Genomic DNA, 14,607 nt, shown 5'->3' with positions numbered 1-14,607 from the left:
CCTCTGTCCTCAATGAATTGTCTTTTGACAGTTAACTGTAAAACTAGATCTCAAACAGTTCTCTGTGTGTGTGTGTACAAATTGTTGAAATCTTTACTTAGTATAGAGTTGGTGTTCTGTGTACAAAGTTAATTGAAAATGAATCTTAATGGAGAATGGGACTGGCAATAGGAAAGGTCTTTGCAGCCATCTGGGATGGAAGATATCGCTCTCTTTTGGTCTCTCCCTCTGTTTCTGTAGCTCTGACTTCAAATAGATAAATGAATCTTTTTTTTTTAAAGTTCCTGTGTTACTGTTGGATAACATGAACCTCAGCCTGTAGTTGAACAATTGACAGTTCACAAGACTAATTTCTAACTGAGGACTGTTTGGCTTCAAAATCTGTGCTTTTTCCCTTGTACTTCATATGCTCTAGGAAAATGCATGACTAATTGTATAACTTGTGAAAAACGCATGATACCAAAATAAGCCGAAGGAGGAGATCAGTTGGACTGAAGGGATTAGATCATATAGAAAAGTAGTTTCTGTATATATCACACACACACACACACACAAAAAGAATCTTGGAAAGAGAAAGGAAAGAGCTATTTTATTCATATTTTTGTTATTAATGAAAATAATAACTATTATGATTTTATATGGAAGATTAATAACCAAGGTTTATATAAAATTTTATTTAAGTTATATAAGTTTCACGTGTTTTACATATAACAATTTAGCAACAAAATGACACTTCTACCCCTATCCTTTCTCTCACCCACCCTGCAACCCTTCCTCCTCCTCCCTCTCACATTCTCACTCTTAATTTTTACCAAGCTCTATTTTGTTTACTTAATAGTATAGTTAACCCTATACTAAGTAAAAGAGTTCAATAAATAGTAAGTAGAGAAAAGCTAATCAAAACAATGTTCCTCAACAGAATAAACAAGGGCTGTCTTGCAGAGTTTCACCATTCTTCTCTAGTAATTTGAGGGTATCAGGTTGTAGATTTAGGTCTTTGATCCATTTTGAGTGGATTTTTGTGTAAGGTGTTAGGTAGGGGTCTAGTTTCATAATTCTGCATGTGGAGATCCAGTTTCCCCAGCACCATTTGTTAAAGGGATTGTCCTTATTCTAGGAATTGATTTTAGATCCTTTGTCAAAGATAAGTTGGTTGTAGATGCATAGATTGATTTCTGGAGTTTCTATTCTGTTCCATTGGTCTACAAGTCTTGTTTTGCATAAGAGCCAGGCTGTTTTGATTATAACTGCCATTTAGTATGTCTTGAAGCCCAGTATTGTGATGCCCCTGGGTTTGTTTTTGCTGCTTAAGATTGCTTTATTGGCTCAGTTCCTTAGCTCTCCCCCATTGATATGTAAATCCAGATATTTGGGGTTTCTGGTTTTTCCATATGAATTTTAGCATCATTTTTTTTTCTAGATCTGTGAAGAACATCATTGATACCTGAGGATCACACTGAATCTGTAAATTGATTTTGGTACTATGGACATTCTGATGATATTGATTTTTCCAATCCATGAACATGGAAGACTTTTCCTTTTAAAAAAATATTTATTTATTTGAAAGCAGAGTTGCAGAGAGGCGGAGGCAGAGAGGGAGAAAGAGACACACAGAGAGAAGTCTTCCACCTGCTGGTTCACTCCACTGATGGCTGCAATGGCAGAGCTGCACTAATCTGAAACCAGGAGCTAGGAGTTTCATCTGGGTCTCCTATGCAGGTTTAGGGGTCCAAGGACTTGGGCAATCTTCTACTGCTTTTCCAGGCCATTTCAGAGAGCTGGGTCAGAAGTGCAGCAGCCAGGACTCGAACCAGCACCCATATGGGATGCTGGCACTGCAGGCTATGCCACATTAGTGGCCCCAATTTTTCCATTTTTAATATCTCCTCCTAATTCTTTTTTTTATTGTTTTGTAATTTTCATCATAGAGCCTTTGACATCCTTGGTTAAATTATTCCAAGGTATTTAATTGTTTTTGGTGCTATTGTGAATGGGACTGATCTTAAAAGTTCTTTCTTAGCTCTGACATTATGTATACAAATGCTATTGATTTTTTCCATGTTGATTTTATATCCTGACACTTTACCAAACTCTTTTATGAATTCCAATAGTGTCTCAGTGGAGTCTTTTGTAACCCCTATATATAGAATTATGGCATCTTCAAAAACAGTTTGATTTATTCCTTTCCAATTTGTATCCCTTAGATAACTTTTTCTTGCATAATGGCTCTGGCTAAAACTTCTGGGACTATATTAAATAGCGATGGTGAGGGTGGGCATCCTTATCTGGTTCCAGATCACAGTGGGAATGCTTTTACCTTTTCCCCATTCAAAAGGATGCTGGCTGTAGATTTGTCATCATTTCCCTTGATTGTGTTGAAGAAGGTTCCTTCCATACCTATTTTGCTTAAGATTTTCATCATGAAAGGATGTTATGTTTTGTCAAATGCTTTCTCTGCTTCTATTGAAATAATCATATGGTTTGTTCAGTTTGTTTATGTCATATATCATACTTATTGATTTGTGAATGCTGAACCATCCCTGCATACCAGGGATAAATCCTACTTGGTCTGGGTGAATGATCTTACTGATATGTTGTTGGATTCATTAGATAATATTTTCTTGAAGATTTTTGCATCTATGTTCATCAAGAATATTGGTCTACAGTTCTCTTTCTCTGTTGTATTTTTTTTCTGAGTTAGGAATTAAGGCAATGCAGGCTTCATAGAAGGAGTTGGAGAGGATTTCCTCAATTTCAATAGTTTTGAAAAGCTCGGGAGAATTGGAATTACTTCTTTAAATGTCTGGTAGAATTGAGCAGTGAAGCTGTCCGGTCCTGGGCTTTTCTTTGTTGGGAGGATCATTGTTACTAATTCAATTTCATCTTGGTTATTGCTTTGTTTATGTTTTCTATGTTCTCATGACTCAATTTTGGTGATTGTATGTGTCTAGGAATCTATCCATTTCTTCTAGGTTTCCTAGTTTGTTGGCATGCAGCTCTTTGTAGTAATTCCTGATGATTCTTTTTATTTTGGTGTTACCTGTTGTTACATTTCCTTTTGCATCTCTGTTTTTATTGATTTGCATCTTCTACCTTTTTTTGATGAATTGAGACAATGATGTATTGATTTTGTTTATTGTTTCAATAAATCAGTTCTTTATCTCACTGATCTTTTGTATTTTTTTGTTTATTTATTCTCTAATTTTAATTATTTCTTTCCTCTTACTAATTTGGGATTTGGTTTGTTGTTATCTTTCTAGGTCATTGAGATGTAGTGATAGCTCATTTATTTGGTGCCTTTCCAATTTCTCGATGTAGTCTCTCTCTCTCTCTCTCTCTCTCTCTCTCTCTCTTTTGACAGGAAGAGTGGACAGTGAGAGAGACAGAGAGAAAGGCTGCGGCCGGCGCACCATGCTGATCTGAAGCCAGGAGCCAGGTGCTTCTCCTGGTCTCCCATGCAGGTGCAGGGCCCAAGGACTTGGGCCATCCTCCACTGCACTCCTGGGCCACAGCAGAGAGCTGGACTGGAAGAGGAGCAACCAGGACAGAATCCAGCGCCCCGACCGGGACTAGAACCCAGTGTGCCGGCACCAAAAGGCGGAGGATTCGCCTATTGAGCTGTGGCGCCAGCTGATGTAGTCTCTTTTAACACTGCTTTTTCTGTATCCCACAAGTTTTGATATATTGTATTGTTATTTTCATAAATTTTTTGATTTCTTCAGTGACCCACTGTTCATTCAGGAGCATGTTGTTCAGTCTCCATGTGTTCGTGTATGATCTTGAGATTCTTGAGTTGTTGATTTCTAGCTTCATTCCATTGTGGCCAGAGAAGATGATTATGATTTTTTTTTAATTTGCTGAGGATTTATGGCCTAGTATGATCTGTCCTAGAGAAAGTTCCACGCACTGATGAGTAGGATGCAGAGCCATTATAAAGAGAAGGCAGTGAGAGACAGCAGCAAAACTCAGATAAACTAGCAGGACCCCTCACAGGGACTGTGGCTTTTGTAAAGTAATTAATATGCCACCTTCGTTTACTTTCCACTCTTATATCTTGCCAGTGCCTTCTTTTGGCTAAAACAATACGAAATCAAGGAGACTGGAGCCTATTAATGACAAGCAAATGGACTGTCTGAAAAGATAAGTCTGACTATGTAATTTGTGGAGTCCAGTGCAAATTCAAAATTTAAGGTCCTCTTTGCAAAAAAAAGCAATTAATGTGAAAAATTTCAAAATGGCTACAGTAGAGAAATAACCAAGCGCAGAATCCTTCTGAGTGTATAGAACCCTATGTGACTGTGTAGTTCACATATGCATGAAGCCAGTCATCTCCCAGGACATATGAAAAATGGACAAGGATACAGAGGGCATGAGAAACAAATGAAGACAACTAGCCTATACTGTTTTACCAAGGACAGGTAAACACTCAACTGTAGTCTATTTGTCCATAGTGTTTTATATTGTTATTGAAAGGATTAAATGAAATGATATATGCCATTTGTGCAAGTATTGGCTGGCAAAGTAAAATTAGCCACTAAATACTTGCTACTATTTTTTATTGTTTTTTTTTTAACTTTTATTTAATGAATATAAATTTCCAAAGTACAGCTTATGGATTACAATGGCTTCCCCCCCATAACATCCCTCCCACCCGCAACCCTCCCCTTTCCCACTCCCTCTCCCCTTCCATTCACATCAAGATTCATTTTCGATTCCCTTTATATACAGAAGATCAGTTTAGCATACATTAAGTAAAGATTTCAACAGTTTGCTCCCACACAGAAACATAAAGTGGAAAATAATAGATGATTTTTTAAATGATGATGAAATCAGATCAGACCTATTGTCATGTTTAATCCCAGTGAGAGTCAAGTCGGGAATTGATAATTTCTTCTTCTTCTTCTTCTTTTTTTTTTTTTTTTTTTTTTTTTACAGAAGATCAGTTTAGTATGCATTAAGTAAAGATTTCAACAGTTTGCACCCCCATAGAAACACAAAGTGAAATATATTGTTTGAGTACTCGTTATAGCATTAAATCTCAATGCACAGCACATTAAGGACAGAGATCCTACATGAGGAGTAAGTGCACAGTGACTCCTGTTGTTGACTTTACCAATTGACACTTCTGTCTATGGCATCAGTAATCTCCCTATGCACCAGTCATGAGTTTCCAAGGCTATGGAAGCCCTCTGAGTTCTCCGATTCTTATCTTGTTTAGACAAGGTCATAGTCAAAGTAGAGGTTCTCTCCTCCCTTCAGAGAAAGGTACCTCCTTCTTTGAAGACCTGTTCTTTCCACTGGGATCTCACTCACAGAGATCTTTCATTTAGGTGGTTTTTTTTTTTTTTTTTTTTTTTGCCAGAGTGTCTTGGCTTTCCATGCCTGAAATACTCTCATGGGCTTTTCAGCCAGATCTGAATGCCTTTAGGGCTGATTCTGAGGCCAGAGTGCTGTTTAGGACATCCACCATTCTATGAGTCTGCTGAGTATCTCACTTCCCATGTTGGATCATTCTCCCCTTTATTTATTCTATCGGTTAGTGTTAGCAGGTACTAGTCTTGTTTATGTGTTCCCTTTGACTCTTAGTCCTTTCATTATGATCAATTGTGAACTGAAATTGATCACTTGGAATAGTGAGATGGCATTGGTACATGCCACCTTGATGGGATTGAATTGGAATCTCCTGGTATGTTTCTAACTCTACCATTTGGGGCAAGTCAGCTTGAGCATGTCCCAAATTATACATCTCTTCCCTCTCTTATTCCCACTCTTATGTTTAACAGGGATCACATTTCAGTTAATTTTCAACACTTAAGAATAACTGTGTGATAATTACAGAATTAAACCAGTCATATTAAGTAGAAGAGACAAAAAAAAACTACTAAGAGGGATAATGTATTAAGTTGTTCATTAACAGTCAGGGCTATGCTGATCAAGTCACCGTTTCTCATAGTGTCCATTTCACTTCAGAAGGTTTCCTTTTTGGTGTTCAGTCAGTTGTCACTGGAGATTCCTCAGAAACCTGAATATAACCCTACCGTTCGACCCAGCCATCCCACTCCTTGGAATTTACCCAAAGGAATTTAAATTGGCAAACAAAAAAGCGGTCTGCATCCTAATGTTTATTGCAGCACAATTCACAATAGCCAAGACCTGGAACCAACCTAAATGCCCATCAACGGTAGACTGGATAAAGAAATTATGGGATATGTACTCTTTAGAATACTATACTGCAGTAAGAAACAACAAAATCCAGTCATTTGCAACAAAATGGAGGAATCTGGAACACATCATGCTGAGTGAAGTAAGCCAGTCCCAAAGGGACAAATACCATATGTTCTCCCTGATCGGTGACAACTTGCTACTATTTTTAACATTCCAATTGTATACAGTTTATTGTAAAAAATAGGATTTCGTTCTTTTTTATAGTCTATTTCAGTTAAAGAATGGTATGTTACTGAACAAGAATGTAAAAATTTTTACCCCAAATAAAAATGAGAATTAATTACATATATAACCTCAAACATTACACTTTTATCCTTACCTCATAAAAAGTAAAATAAAATAAATTATCCTGCTTTAAATCTCTATTGAAGGAGATAAGATGTTTATAATGGCAATACAGTGTATTTCTCACTCCTCTAGTGATTTCACTCAGGCTTCTGGCTTTTAATCATCATTTATATTCTTCTATTAGTTTTTCATTACTAAAACAAAGCATATAAGACAAGCTACTTATTAAGGAAAGATTTTTTTGGCTATAATTGTGGAGGTTCATAGTCCAAGATTGAGTGGACCCCATTCATTGGCCATCTGGTGAGGCCCAGGGGTGGCAAAGGTAGAGCATGTGCAGAGGAAGGGTCCCATGGTGAGCCAGAAAGCAGTGAGAGTGGCTGGACACAACTTGGCTCTTAGAACCCTCTTGTGAGAACCACTCTCTGAGGGCTGCCCCAGTGACATAGCAACCTTCCATGAGGCTCATTTTTTGCATACCGTAATTGGACTGTTTCTAAACTTTTGGTATACTTGATTTATGACTTTGGGAATTAAATAGTTGTATGATTTGGTGAAACATATCTTACTAAAACCAAAGCAATGTTGGCAAATCACAAATTTCTATCTCTAGCCTAGATTTCCTTTTAGAACTCCTGACTTGTGTGTTTAGCCCAATTTAATATTTTCCCCTGAATGTTAAATTTAACCTCTGAAACTGGGTTACTGCTCTATGCTCCAAAATTGTTCTGTATACATATTCATCTTCAGTTAATTTCTTTATTCTTCCTGTTTATTAGGCCAAACCTTGGAGTGTGCTCAATGTCTTTTTCTCATATGCAATATGCAATCTATTAGGAGAGCCTCTTAACATTACTTCAAAATCCAAGTACCGTTTACTTTCTCCACTGCTACTCCCCTGTTTTAAGGCACTATCATTTGTCTCTTGGAGTATTGCAATAGCCTCTAAGCTGCTTTGATTATCTGTTTCCCTGAATTGCGTGTGCTTTGCCTATATTGATTCTCAACACAACAGCAAGAATAATCATTAGAAATGTAAGTCGGATTGTGTTACTTTTTTGCTCAAAATCTGAAATGACTTCTCAGTTTATTCAGAGTGGAAGACAAAATCTCGGAGGCCTTCTGTTATATGACTCTTTCTGTTTATTTGGCCTCATCTTTTACTACCTCTGCCCCTTACTGACTGTGATTAGCCACACTGGATCACACAGATCCTACTCCCTCCCCTTCTGCTCCTTATTCCCCTTCACTTTGTTCCATTTTTTTTTTCTTATTCCAGAGCACCTATCACATTTTAAAACACATTTTAATTTGCTTAGTTATTGTCCTGTCTTTAAATCTTATTGTGTACACCTCATGATGGCAGGGAACCAATTTCCTCTTTTTTTTTTTTCTTTCAAAATTATCTATCTGCTGTGCACAGAATAGTCCTTGACCCATAGTAGCCACTCAAGATTGGCTAAATGACTGAAAAATAAGTTTATGTGCCCCCTCTCTTTTTAAAGCTGTTTGAAGGAATATGTAGGGAGAAAATTTTATGCCCAATCTGTTTGCAGATTGATAAAGCAATCAGAATTATGCTCAGATAGATACAAGGTATTTTCCATGTGTAGAAAGATCTTGAGAATTACTGTAAAATATCCAGATTTAATACTTCCCAGAAAGAATGTAAAAGTTTTTTCCCTTATTTTCACCATGCAGAATGTTCATGTAGCAAAAAAAAAAAAAAAAAAAAAAAAAAAAAATAGGAGCCTGCTTTGTGGTGCAGCAGGTTTAGCTGCTGCCTGTAATGCCAGCATCCCATATCAGAGCTCCAGTTTGAGTTGTGGCTGCTCCATTTTCGATATAGCTCCCTACTAATGCATCTGGGAAGATATCACATGATGGCCCAAGTATTTGGACCTCTGCCACCCCTGTGGGAGAGCAGGATGAAGTTCCAGGCTCCTGTCTTCCTCCTGCCGTAGCCCCAGCTGTGTGGCTGTATGGGGAATAAACCAGCGCATGCAAGATTCTCTCTCTCTCTCCCTCCCTCCACCCTCCCTCCCTCCACCCATCCATCTTTCCTTTCCTCTCTGTCTCTCCTTTTCTCTTTGTGTTATTCTTCCTTTCAAGTAAGTAAAATAAGCCTTTAAGAAAAACAACAATGAATTTTATAGTCAGAGTTGCGTTCCACACATGCCCTTGACACTTATACAGTGAATAACTTCGAATGAGACATTCACTCTGTGAGTCTCAGTTTTGTTATCTGTCAAATGAAGATAATAATGTTACATAAACCCTAAGGTTAAAGATCAGTGGATTAATATATGTAAACCATTTAGCTGAGTACATGCTATGGATCCAAAAATATTCCCATCTAGCCTCCTTGATTAAAAATGTGACTGACTGGGTTTCTTTTCAACAAGGAAAATATAAGCTTTGTGTTTCTACTGATATTTGAGACATTTTCAAACATAGTCTCCCAAGATGAGTAGTTAAAAAAAATAAAAAGGAGAGATGAACACTGTCCCCAAATGGGGCAATTCATTACTGAGACAGTGAAATTTCCCTTTTTGTTGGTTAAATAGAACAGAGGAAGTATGAAGATTTGCAGGTATTGCATTGATATTTGAGTCAGTGAATCAGTGGTAAACTGAGAATATGAAGTTCATTGACAAGTTCTCAGTAAACCAATCTAAAAATAGGTTTGTCTTCAGAGGAAGTTTTATCTATGGGATGATTTTCCAAAGAGGAAACATAAAGTGAAATGATAATGACAAAAGCAATATTTTCCAGTAAATTCAAATGGATTTTTGGAGTCATCAGTAACCAACAATAGTTGATAATTTGGAAATCTAATATTCGATCTGATCTATTTAATCAAGATGATCTATACTATACATTTGATTTATATAATAATTTTCAATTTTAATAAGATCAGTTCTATAATCAGATATCTATTCAAATCAATTATACAACTAGTAATAAGCCTGGAATTAAAACACACTATTTAGATTTTCTTACTAGATTTGTATCTAGTGTGATTATCTCTCCAAATACTGTTGTTCTTTTTCCTAGGAAATAGTTACTTAAGGCAGAGCAAATGGAAGAAACATGGCAGTATTTTTCAGCAATGATAAACTAAATATGAATATTCCTAACCTACTGAATAACTAGGGACAGAAGGAGCAAGTACCTCTTTTCTCTCTTTTTCCCTCTTTGAGGGGAACTTTATTTCAGAATCATAGTGTAAATATCATGTTGGTTGTCTGTAGCAGAACAATATAATTTATCTGGAAAAAAGCACAGGTCTATGAAGCTCTACATTTCTCTGGACTTACTCACTTGAGTGATTTCATCTCAAAGCCAGCAAAGAGTTCAAAGATACAGTTGGCAGAATAAAGTGATAAGATTGTCCTTTAGTGCCATAACTGTCTGCAAATTTACGTTGGTGAATCTTGATATTGGATGTGAACATCAAGGTAGAATGCACAGAAGTTTCTTCACAAAGATGTGACCACAGCAGAAGCACTCTAATCAATATGTACTCACCATTACTTTCCACAGTATAAATAATTGATTTATAAAATAGTTGGTCAAATCACTGTTGACTTTATTACTATGCGAGGCTTTTTTCCCAAGGTACCCTATAAATTATTGCTCTATATCCTTTCATTAAATCTAGCTTTGTATTTCAGCATTATGGAAAATTCTATGCTTGAATTCTCTATAAAGTCTTATTAGGCTGTCTATTAACCACAGGGGCTTTGAGCTTGATGTCTGAGTACTTTAATTGTCACTGTAATTGATTTTACCTTTGACTTGGCATGGTGATTTCTTTGTAATTTGTTGATGATTAATGACCATCCTCCAGTTATCGCTGCTCAGCTGGCCAGAAACAGAGCAATTGGTTTGTCTTGGCTCTTAACTTTTCTTAAGAGGCTAGAGATCATTGAGGGGGACTGTGTAAAAAGGCTTTTTACTTTCTGTGGCTTAACTGACTTTTAAGAAAAATATGGAGGTCAAACCTAAATAACATTCAAAATTTTCTACTTCATAGCACTTTGGTCAGTATATCAGTTTTAGAAAAGAAGATTTGTTTGTTTATTTGAAAGGCAGGGTTACAGAGAGAGAGAGAGGTAGAGACAGAGATATAGATAGATACTGATTTACCTTGTATCCGCTGGCTCACTCCCCAAATGACCACAATAGATGGGGCTGGGTCAGGCCAAAGACAGGAGCCTGGAACTCCTTCTGGGTTTCCTAGGTAGGTCAGGGGCCAAGGAATTGGATTCTCTGCCACTGCTTTCCCAGGAACACTAGTAGGGAGCCAGATTAGAAGTGGAGAAGCTGGGACTTGAATAAGCAGCCATATTGGATGCTGGCATTGTAGACAGCAGCTTAACCTGCTGTGCCACAATACCAGCTCTTTTTTTTATATTTTCTACTTCCCAAATCTTGTGTATGTTTTTAAAAATAACCTTTCACAAAAGTTATCACTTATTTAATTATATCACCCCTTTCTATACTATTGCTATATTTTAGATCTACCTTGATATTTTTAACTCCCAGAAATTCAACATTGTTATTTTAATTTGTAAAGTCAATATTTATTTAAGTTTATCCAAACTTTGCCATTTTCTTCATTCAGTACATCTTATATTGTAGACCTCACTTTTGTGATAATTTTCTTTCTATCTGAAGTACACACTAGAAATTTCTTAGTAAGGGTCTGTTAGTAAAATCTGCTGTGCCTGGAAATGTGTTTCACCTTCTTCTTGTGAGACAGTATCTCTAGGTTTTAAATTCTCTTTTTTCTAACCTTTTGAAGACATCATTTCTCTATCTTGTAGCAATCTTTGTTACTACTGAGAAGTCAGCTGTCGTTCTATCTGCTATCCAGTATGGTTCCTAAATTTCACTGTGACATATAGGTATGAATTTATATTTTTATAATGCTATTGAGTTATAATAGACTAAAATAAGCTATATACATTTAGAGTGTATAATTTTGATGTTGCCTGACAGAAAATGAACCACTTATATTCACCCATGAACCATCAAACCATTGCTACAATGAAAGCAGTGCATATATTATCACACCTAAAAGTCTCCTTGGAGTGTGTATATGGCCTGAAAGTTAAGATGCCCATGACCCACATTGGAGATCCTGGATTCAATGCCAAGCTCTGGCTCCTGACTCCAGCATCCTGATAATGCAAACCCTGGGAAACAATACTTATGGCTCAAGGAATTGGGTTCCTGTCACCTATATGGGATACCTGGATTGTATTGAGACCTGGCTTCAGCCTTGGCTCAACCATCACAGGCATTTGGGATAGGCCAGTGGATGATCTGCCTTTCTGTGTCTTTCTCTTAAATAAAGAAATAAATAAGTAAATAAATAATTAATTAAATTTTAAAAAACTTTTTAAAAGACCTTGCATGCCCCTTTACAATCTAACTCCTACATATCTTCTTCATGCAATCACTTCTGTCTTAGTTACATTGGATTTTCAACAATTTTATATAAATTTAATAATATGAAAATGCTTTTTAAAATATTTATTTATTTGTTTGAAATGTGACAGAGCAACAGATAGAATGATAATCTTCCACCTGCTGGTTCATTCTCCAAATGGCCACAATGGCCTGGTTAAATGTTAAGTGTTAAAGTTGGCAGAGCCAAGATGGCAGAATAGTGAGGGCGTGCACCGACAGTCCGGGAAAAGATAGTTTAATAAAAGTGGAGTTACGGAAGCCTCAGGAAAAGAATCAGGGAAAAACTGCAGAGGAAATTCTTCCGGATCTAGTGGCTGTGACTTGGAGGACCTAAGGGGAGAGCAAGGTCGCCCACCTCGTGGAAGCTGAGCCGTGGGACCCGCCAGGGCCACCGGACCCGCCGGACCCGCCAGACCCGCCGGAGCAGGCAGACCCGCCAGACCCGCTGGAGCAGCCGGAGCAGCCAGACCCGCCAGAGCTGCAGAGTCTGCGCGCCAGCACTGGAAGGGGAGGTGAGCTAAAAACCTCTCGGTAACCCCAGATATTGGCGGGGAAAGGCAGAAAAAGCCTGCGGAGAACGAGGCCTGAAACCCCATTGGGGAAAGCTCACCAGCCTGGCTGGAGGAGAGAAAAAAATTGAATAAATAAGGGGAACCTGCATGGACATTTAGCCTCCCTCTCCACTCACCTTACAAAGCCGAGCAAGACAAAGGGCAGGCACCATTTTACTTAAGTAAAGTGGTGCGCACCATTTTGCATATGTAAAGCAGGTGTCTCTCATTAGCCAAGCAGAAAAACCTGACTCTGGTAAGCAAATGAATACACACAGGGGCCAGAATTCATACATCAACTACTCTCAATTCCACTCAGCTGTGTGGAATTACTTCCCAACTGAGTCAAAAAAAAAAAAAAAAAAAAAAAAAAAGAGAGAGAGAGAGAGCCAGCAAGAGAACAATCAGGGTGAATCATCTATGGCACACCCTTAACCCTGTAGAACCAGAGCTCTCTGGCCACACCCATCACAACCTGTAAGGATCCATCAAAAGCAGACAGTCCTCTTAATCTAGAGTCACAGCATAACGAGAAGAAACCAAATGCAAAAGCCGAGGTAACAAGAACAAGGAAGACACTATGATGTCCCCAAATGAAATAGACACCCCAATTCAAGATTATGAAGATGATGAGATAGAAGAAATGCAAGAAGCGGATCTCAAAAAATTGATAAGAACATTAAAAAGTTCTCAAAAACAAATTCTCGAACTACAGAAATCCTTAATGGACAAGATAGAAAATCTCTTTCATGAAAATGAAGTATTAAGAAGGAATCAAAATGAAATGAAACAACTAGTAGAACATGAAACTGTGATAGTGACGAGAAATCATAATGAAGTGAAGAATTCAATAGATCAAATGACAAACACATTAGAGAGCCTTAAAAACAGAATGGGTGAAGCAGAAGAGAGAATATTGGACTTAGAAGACAGAGCACAGCAAAATATACAACCAAACCAAAGAGAAGAAGAGGAAATTAGAAATCTAAAAAATATTGTCGGGAATCTTCAGGATACTATTAAAAAAACCAACATTCAGGTTCTAGGAGTTCCTGAACACATGGAGAGGGAGAAAGGATTAGAAGGCCTTTTTAGTGAGATATTAGCAGAAAATTTCCCAGGTTTGGAGTACAGAGAAATCCTAATACAGGAAGCTCATCGAACCCCTAATAAACATGACCAAAAGAGATCCTCACCATGACATGTTGTAATTAAACTCACCACAGTGAAACATAAAGAAAAGATCCTAAAATGTGCAAGAGAGAAACGTCAGATTACTCTCAGAGGATCTCCAATCAGACTCACAGCTGACTTCTCATCAGAAACCCTACAAGCGAGGAGGAAATGGCGAGATATAGCCCAGGTACTAAGAGAGAACAACTGCCAGCCCAGAATATTATATCCTCCAAAGCTATCATTTGTGAATGAAGGTGAACTGTCCAGTTAAAAGATACCGATTGGCTGATTGGCTTAAGGAACAAAACCCATCTATTTGCTGCTTACAAGAAACACATCTTTCCAATAAAGATCCATATAGACTGAAAGTGTAAGGCTGGAAAAAGATATACCATGCCAACAGAAATGAAAAAAGAGCGGGCATAGACAGCTTAATATCGGACAACATAAACTTTACCACAAAAACTGTTAGGAGAGACAAAGAGGGGCACTATATAATGATTAAGGGATCAATTCAGCAGGAAGATATAATGATTATCAATGTATATGCACCTAATTACAGGGCACCGGATTATTTAAAATATTTGTTAAGGGACTTAAAGGAAGACTTAGACCCCAATACAATAGTACTGCGGGACTTCAATACCCCACTCTCAGAAATAGACAGATCAACAGGACAGAAGATCAACAAGGAGACAGTAGATTTAAATGACACTATAGCCCAAATGGATCTAACAGATATCTACAGAACTTTTCATCCTACACAAAAAGCATTTACATTCTTCTCAGAAGTACATGGAACCTTCTCTAGGATTGACCACATACTAGGCCATAAAGCAGGTCTCAGCAAATTCAAAAGAATTAGAATCATACCATGCAGCTTCTC

The sequence above is a fragment of the Oryctolagus cuniculus genome, chromosome 5, assembly GCF_964237555.1.
Source record: "Oryctolagus cuniculus chromosome 5, mOryCun1.1, whole genome shotgun sequence".
In the NCBI taxonomy this organism is placed as follows: domain Eukaryota; kingdom Metazoa; phylum Chordata; class Mammalia; order Lagomorpha; family Leporidae; genus Oryctolagus; species Oryctolagus cuniculus.
Note: the sequence above shows the minus strand (reverse complement) of the source record.